The 10,942-nt window shown below is 44.5% G+C and overlaps 1 non-coding gene across 1 annotated transcript; it reads left to right on the top strand.

Moving 5' to 3' along the window:
- Positions 1–1,434: 1,434 nt before the first annotated feature.
- On the top strand, positions 1,435–1,596 carry LOC128112317 (U1 spliceosomal RNA). The gene has a single exon (XR_008218945.1). It is a non-coding gene; the product is annotated as a U1 spliceosomal RNA (small nuclear RNA).
- Positions 1,597–10,942: the final 9,346 nt, after the last annotated feature.

Raw genomic sequence — 10,942 nt, forward strand, 5'->3', positions numbered from 1 at the left:
AGTCCATCCCCTTACTCCCCAGCTCCCCGCTTTTCTGGGCCTTTCAGGTTCAACTCAGCCCTGCCTTCAGATGTAGAGCAGGTTTGCCTTCATTCACAGAACCTGGGGCCTTGAGGGTGTGGCCTTGCTCCATCACTCGGAGGGAAACAACAGCCAGCCAGCAGCAGCAGAGCCACAGGGCTAGACTTCCTGTTCCGCTGCAAGTACCAGGTAGGGACCACTCAGGTTTTGGACTCCTCTTTGCTCACTCCTCCCTCCCAGTGAGTAAGTTTAGGACCCTCCACTCCCAGATCTGGCAGGGAGTGGATCCATCTGGCCCTTCCATGGGCCTTTTGGAAGCTAGAGGAGCTCTCTGCAAACGGAGCATCCGTCAGGGTGTTCCAGGGCCTCTCTCACCCTACTCTGTAATTCCAGTGTGTTCAGACAAATCAGCCAACGTCACAGCCTGTTCACATTCTTCTGAAACACCCTATTGTGGGGGGGCCCCAAACAGGGGACCACACAGCTGCCATGACAGGCTTACTGGCAGGTACCACCCGGTCCCCAGAAAAAGCCATAAGCTGACCCCACCCAGGGGAGGACCAGTATCTAAGGGAACATTCCAAACATTCACAGCACACATCTACACCCCTAGACAAATGTCAGCCAATCAGGGTCCTGAACCCTGGAAATCCCCTCAACCCAACCACTGCTATGACAAAAACCCTACCCCACCCAGGCTTGGAGTTCTCTGCTCACTGCTGCATTGGAGAGACAGAGAGACCAAGCTCTAAGCTTAAGAAAAAGGCTCTTTGCTTTTATATATGGGATTCAGTCTCCGTGGTGGTCTTTTGGGGGTCCCTGTGATCTGAGTGTAACAACTATCACTCTTCCAAGGGTCTTGATTGACCTTAATGAGACCCCTCTGCCTTCTTGCAACATTCTAGGGCACTGGTTCTCAACCTGTGGGTTGCAACCCCTTTGGGGAGGGTTGAACAATCCTTTCACAGGGGTAGCATATCAGATGTCCTTCATACCAGTGGCAAAATTACAGTTATGAAGTACCAACGGAAATGATTTTACAATTGGGGGTCACCACAATGTGAGGAACTATTAAATTAGGATGGCAGCATTAGGAAGGTTGAGAACCCCTGCCCTAGAGGTTTGCCAGCCTCCACCTCACTCAAGGAGACCTGCTTTGGTTTCAGTTAGCTGCTGCATGTGTTAAGCTAGCTGGCCTGAGAGCTTCCAAGGGTTTTTTGTTTTCTTTTTTGGTCTCTGCCTTCCATCTTAACCACAGAAGCACTGGGATCACAAGTAGACATATTAGGGGTAAGCCTCCTCAGATGGTCTAATGCACTGGATGTTTAATAGGAAGGAAGTCTCTGAGGCAAGACGGATTGATGGCTTATCCTCAAACACTTAACTGATGAGTGTGCACTAAGAGCTCACAGCTCACAAACCTGGCAGGAGAGATACCATGATCAAGCAGGTGGTTTCCCAAGGGCGAGGCTCACCCAGTGCATTTGGGGTGTGTTGACCCCTGCGATTTCCCCAAATTTGGGAAACTCAACTGCATAATCTATGGTAGTGGGGGACTGCGTTCGCGCTCTCCAAAAAACAAACAAATAAATAAATCAAAGAGTTCACATACTGAGACAAGAGTTTCTCCTGAAAGCCACCAAGGTTAACATCTGTTAATATCCTTGGTTTTAAGGATAAGGAAAAATCTAGTAATGACAGAGCCAAAGCTGTTTGGGGAAGTTCCAGGACACCCTGATCAAAAACTGGAGAAGAGGTATCCCACACCTGGCATTAGACCATTTCTTAACTGTGTTGTTTGTTAAATTATTAAAAATATGAGAGAATCGAGGCTGCAGAGGCTCCTGAGAGACCCACAGAGGCTTTGCAGGGAGATGAGGTGTTGAAGGAAGAGTCTGCAGAGCACGCAGAATCTCGAACTAAAACAACAGCAGGTTTTATGGGAAGACGCTTTTACAAAGTGGTTTCATGGAATTGGAAAAAAAGAAGATGGCAGAATGGAGCCGCGTGCAGGGACAAGTGTGGAAACATGGCTGTAAACGACGCAGGCATGTTGTTGCTGAGTGGGGCCCACCCTCAGGCTGCTGGCAGGCTCAGGCCACCACCACATCCCTGTCGACCTGTTCCAACCACAGGCCTGGCCCACTGCTTGGAGCCTCTGTGGCTGCAGCTGCATTCACTGCTCACAAGGCTGGGGGGAGGAAAGCACGCACAGGGCTATGGTACAGCCAGCAGGGGCCTGCAAACACAATGGTTTCGCCCGGAGTACCAACTAGCAGGGTGGCCAGTGCCAAGGGCAGGGTGGTGTGCCACAGCCTGGAGCTCTCCCGGTCCTGGCCCTGACACAGCCGCATGATCACCCTGACTTTGAGCAGCAGCAGCAGGATGTCTGAGATGAGGAATGGTTCATTTTCTGGATTGAGTCTCCTCTGAGGGACTTTTGTGGTCCCTGCTGCAGCCAGAGGCCATGTTGGTGTCTGTGACCCATGCTGCTGTGGGAAACCATGTTGATGTGTATGATCCGTGCTACTGCTGGAAGGCATGCTGATGTCCATGGTCTGGGCTGCTGCAGGAGACCATGCTGAGGTCCGTGGTCCATGTTGCCACTGGAGACCATGCTGATCCGGGCTGTGATCTGGCTGTGATCCGTGCTGCCTCTGGCTGCAATAGGCAAGAAAGCTTCTTTCGCATTGTTATCAATGACTGCAAACTCATAACTGAAAATGAGAGACATTGAAGGGTTCTGTAACAACCTCTCCCCTGACACACACACACACACACACACACACACACACACACACACACACACACACCAAGAACAAAAAGAAACAGTCCAGACAGGAAGCTGTTGAAGAGCGTCTTTGAAAACTGTAATAACGATGCTCAAGTGTAGCTCTTCACAGTGATGGCCTCTGGCAGGGTGCAGGTGGGGAAGGACTCAGTTTTCTCTAAGGGCCGGCCACTGGGAGTTGGACTCCAGTGAGTGTGTGAGCAACACAAATTGGAGTTGGTGGGGCTTTGGAGAGGGTGCAAATGTTGGAGTGTGGACCTGGGAGGAAAGGGAAGGGAGTGTGATCAGGGTTCATTGTACTAAATTCCCAAATAACTAATAAAAATTATTAAAATGTAGGTTCCTTGTATACTGAACATGAGTCATTAACCAACTACCTGATAAACATGTTTCCTCTCCATTTGTAGCTTGCTCTTCATGCTTCTAATGATAGTCTGTCTTAGTCTGCTCTATCAGATAAGGCTCAAGCCTAGGAGAGGCTAGGGATGTAGTTTTCACAGTTCTAGAACCTGCAAAATGCAAGTTCATGATACCAGCATGCTTATGCCTGTCAGGCCCAGTCTCCAGGACGCTGTCCCTGCTTCTGTTCCTCTTTTGGGGAAGAATGTTGTGTTCTTATGTAGAAGGGTGTAAAAACCCCAAGCTGCACCAACAAGCTTTTTTATAGTACACCTACAGGGATGTTGCTGGAGTTATTGCCAGTCCCGCCTGGGCCTGCAGCCACTCAGACCCAAATAAACACACAGATGCTTATATTATTTAAAATGTTTGGCCTAATGGCTCAGGCTTCTTGCTATCTGTTCTTATATCTTAAATTAACCCATTTCTATCAATCTATAAGTTGCCACGTGGCTTGTGGCTTACCAGTACTTTCACATCATGCTTCCTCCGTCTCTGGCTGGCAACTCCTGACTCAGCCTTCCTGTTACCAGAATTCTCCTCTCTGCTTATCCCGCCTATACTATACTTCCTGCCTTGCTACTGGCCAATCAGCATTTTATTGATCAATCAATCAGAGCAACACATTCACAGCATCCCCAACACACAGATAGTATCTTCACGACCCAAACAAATCCCCAAAATACCCCATCTCCCAACACTGCCATACTGAGGATTCTTTCCACATGAGTTTTGGAGGAGACAAAAAAAAAAAACAAAACTCTGAATGTACCCAATAGGGTACACACAGAAGGGCAAACAGTTTTGGTAGAGCTCAGCTTACCTGTTTATTCTCTGTGTTGGTGAGTTTTTGTCAATGTGACAGATTATAGTTGCCTGGAAAAAGGGAATATTAATTGAGAAATTGTCTTCATCAGATTGGCCTGTGGGCTTGTCTGTGGGGCATTTTCTTGATTAATGCTTGATATGGGAGGGCCCAGCTTCCTGTGAGGGGTGTCACCTCTGGGCTGGTGGGTCTGAGCTGTATAAAAGGCAAGCTGAGTCAGCCTTGGAAAATAAGCGGAAGGCAGTGTTCCTCCATGGCCTCTGCTTCAGCTCCTGCCTCCAGGTTCCTGCCTTGAGTTCCTGCCTGCCTGACTTCCTTCACGATGGTATAAAGCTGTGGACTGAAATAAACTCTCTCCTCGTCAGTCACTTCAGTGATGGTGTTTATCGCGGCAACAAAAAACAAACCAGAACATTTTCTAAGGCATTGGGAGTCCTCCGAGAACACTCAGTGTACCCCAAGGTCATGAGAAATTTTGAATTTTCTTTTGTAGTCTTGTTTATTGAAAAAACTGTCCATCTCTGTTGAATTTTATTTTATTTTATTGTCCTGCTGGGGGTTGAACCCAGGACCTTCACATATTAGGCAAATGCCCTCCCATGAAGTTACACTCTCACTCCCCAGTGAATCTTTGGTTTAAAAAATAATTACTTGCTGTGGTGGTTTGTATAGGAGTGGCCCCCATAGACTCATGTCTTTGAATGCTTGGCCCATAGAGAGTGGCACTATTAGGAGGTGTGGCCTTGTTGGAGGAAGTGTGTCACCGTGGGGGTGGGCTTTGAGGTCTGCTGTGCTCAAGCTACCCCCAGTGTGGTCTCCTTCTGCTGCCTGCAAGATCAAGATGTAAAACTCTCAGCTCCTTCTCCAGCACCATGTCTGCCTGTACACTGCCATGACAATAATGGACTGACCCTCTGAACTGTACACCAGTCTGCATTAAATATCTTCCTTTATAAGAGTTGCTGTATCACGGTGCCTCTTCACAGCAATAGAAACCCTAACAAAGACACTTGACCAAAACTATGAAGATTTATTTTGACTCTGCCTTCCTCCAATCCTTGATTTCTGAGGCTCACTGGGGTGTCTGTAGGAAGTGGCACTGGTACTTAGACTTTGTAGTTCTCAGAATAGGTTTGGGAATGAGGTGCTTTGGGTTTTCTCATAGATTTGAAGATTAATTTGTCAATTTCAACAAAAACCTGCTGAGGTTTGATAATATTTGCTGATGACTTTGGGAGTCGGGGGAGGGAATGGGAGGAGAGGAGGTAGGGGAAACTGGTCTGTATGTAAAATAAATGAAAAAATGTTAATTACATAAAATAATTTTTTAAATTAACTAAATAAAATTTAAAAATTTTTTAAAAAGAATTGCCATCTTGTTATATTAAGTCTTTTAGGCACTCACTGTCTCTAACTGGACTCTTCTTTTCACTTTTAAATATCATTTGTGTGTGTGTGTGCGTGTGTGTGTGTACATGTGTTTTGCTTGCATCTATGTCTGTGTGTGTACCACATGCCTGCCTGATTCCCTTGGAGGAGAGAAAAGTGTGTCAGATCCCTTGGAACTGGAGTTGTAAACAGTTGTGAACCACCATATGGCTGCTGAGAATCAAACCCAGGTCCTCTGCATGAACAGCCAGTGCTTTTAATGTCATTTGTTTTGGGAATCTCTGGAATATGCACTCCAACACCAATGAGAATGAGAGGAGAGCTATCACCAGTGGACTGAAGCCAGGTGTCTTAGTTAGGGTTTCTATTGCTGTGAGGAGACCATGACCACAGCAACTCTTACAAAGAAAACATTTAATTGAGGTGGCAGCTTACAGTGCAGATGTTCAGTCCATTATCATCATGGCGGGACATGGCAGCATGCAGGCAGACATGGTGCTGGCTAAATCTTGATCTGCAGGCAACAGGAAGTGGACTGTGACACTGGGAATGGCTTGAGCATAGGAGAACTCAAAGCCCGCCCCCACAGTGACACACTTCCTCCAACAAGGCCACACCTCCTAATGGTGCCACTCCCTTTGGGGGCCATTTTCTTTCAAACCACCACACCATGATAACTGAAAAGCTTCAGTCCCAAGTCCAGTCTGCATTCTCAATTTATTCTCTAAAACCACAAGGTGGGGTGAGCAAGCAAGCAAGGAGGACTTTTTCCAGAAGCATACATAGCAGTTAGCTTTTTGCTTTTCAAAGGCAGATGTTATAGTTGACAGGTGTGGGATTTTGTGGTCAGGTTGCTAAGAGCAAAGACTGCCTTGGGGCTGGGACTTCTCAGTTGCCTTGGCCCCTGTCATTCTGTTCCAGGTAGTGAAGTTAAGCTTGGCAGTGAGCAGTGCAAGCAATGCTTTAAGTACCTCACTAAACAAATCAATAAATCAGTATCTAATAGATGGTCTGAGGGTGACCCTATTGAGGACACCTAGTAATGGAGGATATGCAGCCTGAACTGGCCATCTTCTATAACTAGGCTAGGCTCCCAGTGGTGGGACTGGGAGACCAACCCAGCCACAAAACCTGTACCTACAATCTATCCCGTCTGCAAGATGTGCTGGGGCAACCAACGGTGGCTCTGAGCTTGTGGGTATTAGCAACCAATGGTTGATCTAACTTGAGGCTCACGCCACAAGAGGGAGCCTGTCCTAATTAGGGTTTCTATTACTGTGAAGAGACACCATGACCACAGCAACTTTTATAAAGGAAAACATTTAACTGGGTGGCCCACTTACAGTTTCAGAGGTTTTGTCCATTATCATCATGATGGGACATGGTAGCATGCAGGCAGACATGGTGCTGAAGAAGGAGCTGAGAGTGGAGAAGGAGCTACATCTATCCCACAGGCAACAGGAAGTGGTCTGAGACACTGGGCGTAGCTTGAGCATTTATGAGACCTCAAAGCCCACCCCCACAGTGACACACTTCCTCCAACAAGGCTATAGCTACTCTAATATAGCCACACCTCCTAATAGTACCACTCCCTATGTGCCTATGAGGGCCAATTACATTCAAACTACCACAGAGCCCATGCCTGACACTGCCTGGATGGCCAGGATTTGGAAGCTGGATGGCTCAGAGACCTAGGGTAGAAACAAACATAACTGACAAAAAAAAGTCAATGAAATGATTCCTAAAGATATTCTGCTATAATCATAGGGTCATTTGTTTTCTTGATGATAGCCATTCTGGTTGGTTTAAGACAGAATTCCAAAGTGGTTTTAATTTGCATTTCATTGATGACTAAGAATGTTGAACACTTCAAGTATATATTGGCCATTTGTATTTCTTCTTTTAAGAACTGTCTATTTAATTAATCAGTCCATTTATTGATTGGATAGTTTGGGGTTTTGTTGATTAACTTTTTATCTCTTTATATATTCTAGATTAAAACCCCTTTGTGATGTGTAGTTGGCAAAGGTTTTCCCCTATTTTGAAGCTGTCTCTTCAAGCTCTGGAGATTGTAGTTTGCTGTAGAAAACGTTTTAATTTTAATATGATCCCATTTCCTGCACTTTTGGAGTCCCTTTCAGAAAATCCTCACCCATGTCTGTACCTTGAAGTATTTTTATCTATGTTTTCCTGTAGTAGTTTCAAAATTTCAGATCTTAAAATTTTTGGTCCACTTTGAATGGTTTAGTGTATGCAGGAAAGGTGATTAAAGAGATTATCTCAGCTCTTGGTGCTCAGTAAGGATTGATTTGTGACTTAGGATGTGGTTTATCTTTGAGAAGCTTCCCATGTTTCCATTGTATGGAATATTCTGTACATACCTGTTGAGTCCATTTGATCTATGGTCATTTAACTCAGGTTTCTTTATTGATTTTTAGGTCAGGTGACTATCTAGAGGTGAGATTGGGTTATTGATGTCACCTACTATTATAATATCAAGAGTTGTCTGACCTTTTGGCCCATTATTATTTGTTGGGAAACCAAGCATTTGATGCAAATACATTTACAGTTGTATGTCTTCTTTCTATTACTGTCATTATTTTATTGTATGTGTATGGGTATTTTACCTACATGCATGTGTGTGCACCACGTATGTGCCTAGTGCCTGCGGAGTTCAGAAGAAGGCTTTGGATGCCCTGGAACTGTAGTTACAGATGGTTCTCAATCACCATGTGGGTTCTGGGAACTGAACTCAGGTCCTCTGCAAAAGCAGCCAGTGCTCTTAACCACTGAACCATTTTCCAGCCCCTGTGCATCTTCTTGATAAATCATCCTCTTTATTAATAATATATAGTGGCCTTTATCTCTTCTGATTAATTTTTACTTGAAGTTTCATTTATCAGATGTCAGAATAGCTATACCAGCTTGTTTTCAGTTTCCATTCACTTATTAGATTCTTTTCCATTTGTTGACTCTCCATCTATAGGTATCTTTACCAAGAAGATGTGTTTTTTTTTCTTTTCTTTTCTTTTCTTTTTCTTCTTTTTTTTTTGATTTTCTGAGACAGGGTTTCTCTGTGTAGTTTTGGTGCCTGTCCTGGATCTTGCTCTGTAGACCAGGCTGGCCTCCAACTCAGAGAGATCTGCCTGACTCAGCCTCCTGAGTGCTGGGATTAAAGGCATGAACCACCACCGCCCAGCAAGATGTGTTTCTTAACGCCAACAGAGAGCTGGGTACAATTTTTAAGGCAATTGGTAAGTATCTGACTCTTTATTGGTGTGTTGAGGTTATTTACTTTTAAAATTATTCTTGAGTGATGTTTATTAATTCTTGTAATTTTGTTGATGGTTGTCCTGGTTGTTTCTTTGTTCTTTACTTTATCTCCCATTAGCATGGAGTTTGTGGTTTGCTGTGTTGGGCAGGAAGGATTGCTTCCTCTCTCCTTTGTCCTGCTGTTCCTCTCATGGAACACATCTGCCCTGGGCTCTTGTAACTGTTCCTTTCCTCCTCCTTATGCAGCATCTTTCAAGTATCTCCTGGGGTGTTGGCTTTGTGGTCATGAACTGCCTTGGTCTGTGCTCGTCTTGAAATGTCATTGAACATGATAACACTTCCAACATTGTAGAAAATCTTATTTGACAACCCTGGTCTAGAATTTAAAACAGTACTTAATATAGAAATGTAGGATATAGATGTGATAGGATAAAAGGGTAGATTGCTGAATCTACTTTTAAAAAGCAACAACTCGTTTGAAATATTTTACATTGCTATGATTTTAGTTTATTGATACAAATTTAAAGATAATTTTGTTATACTGTATATATATTTCTACTCTTATTTAAGGTATTATGTTTATGCAACTCTGCTGTGGGATGGTCTGTATGTCAAATGTGTTGCTGATTGGTCAATGAATAAATCACTGATTGGCAGTGGCCAGGCAGGAAGTATAGGCGGGACTAACAGAGGAAAATTGAGAGAACAGGAAGCTGGAGGGGGAGACACTGCCAGCCGCCATCAGGACAAGGAAGATGTAAAGTACCGGTAAGCCACAAGCCACGTGGCAAGGTATAGATTAATAGAAATGGATTAATTTAAGCTGTAAGAACAGTTAACAAGAAGCCTGCCACGGCCATACAGTTTGTAACCAATATAAGTCTCGGTGTTTACTTGATCGGGTTTGAGCGGCTTGGGACTGGCGGGTGAGAGAGATTTGCCCTGACTGTGGGCCAGGCAGGAAAACTCTAGCAACAAATGGCGCCCAACGTGGGGCAAGAGTTTCCACCTAAAACCTGAGAAAAAAGATTCTAAAACGGAGCTAAAAACAGCTTCCTAATTGTCTCTCTCAAATGAGCGGCAGCTGCCGGTTTGAGCTACTGGCGAGTTGCTGGCGTGCGCGCTCAACCTACAGTATGGCGGGAATGAGGCCTCTACAAGTGGCACATTAAGCTGTGTGATGAATTTAGCCTTTGCTAGTACAAAACAAAACAAAACAAAAAAAAAGAGGTTTCTGGGCTACACACTGCTTTGATAAAAGCATAGACCCACTATTTCTGAGACTTGATGGTTCCCAGAGCTGGCGGAACCGCCATGTTGGAAAGCTAAAGTGGGCGGAGCCAGCAGACACAGTGCCGTTTCAGGCTTAGAAGGCTGCAATTTAAAGCAACAGGTTTACAATAAGACAGATTCAGATGTAATAATGTAAAATGTGTGTAAAATATACATAGGCTTGAAAGAGACAAAAAAGGTGATATATACAGTTATATAAACAAATACATGGTTTTAAAAAATAAAGTCTTTAAAGAGACAGTAAAATTAATATAAAAAATAAGCCACGTAGAGATGACTATTACACAGAGAGTCTGGATTGTGTTGTCTTTGGGATTCTTAACTACAGAGAGATGTTTGATTGTAAAGGAAGCTGAGTTAAACCAGTACGTATATTTTAAAGATACTTTGACTTCAAAATTTGGATGTAAGGATATGTTGCTTTGGAAAAGAGTCTCTTTTGTTTCCACAGAAAGCAAGAGGCTATGGATTTGTTCCAGATTAAGACACATCAGGTTTGACCAGCCAAGACCACCTGAAAGGTCTCCGATGACACCATGGCCCAGATGATCCAACATCCAGAACCGTTTCAAGGCAACTGGCTCAGACGATACAGCCTCACGGACTACTCCATGATCCTAAAATTTTCTTTGTTTCCCCAGAAGAAACAGCGCCCCCCTCCAGCAGGAAATAGTAAGAGAAGCTACGCCCAAATTCCCAAATACACCAAGCTGACTTTGGAGATGTGTAAAGGTTAAAACTTTCCTTTTTAAGAAAAGAAAAGGGGAGGTGCTGTGGGATGGTCTGTATGTCAAATGTGTTGCTGATTGGTCAATGAATAAATCACTGATTGGCAGTGGCCAGGCAGGAAGTATAGGCGGGACTAACAGAGGAAAATTGAGAGAACAGGAAGCTGGAGGGGGAGACACTGCCAGCCGCCATCAGGACAAGGAAGATGTAAAGTACCGGTA

Source organism: Peromyscus californicus, unplaced genomic scaffold (assembly GCF_007827085.1).
Source record: "Peromyscus californicus insignis strain IS unplaced genomic scaffold, ASM782708v3 Scaffold_16__1_contigs__length_79575227, whole genome shotgun sequence".
In the NCBI taxonomy this organism is placed as follows: domain Eukaryota; kingdom Metazoa; phylum Chordata; class Mammalia; order Rodentia; family Cricetidae; genus Peromyscus; species Peromyscus californicus.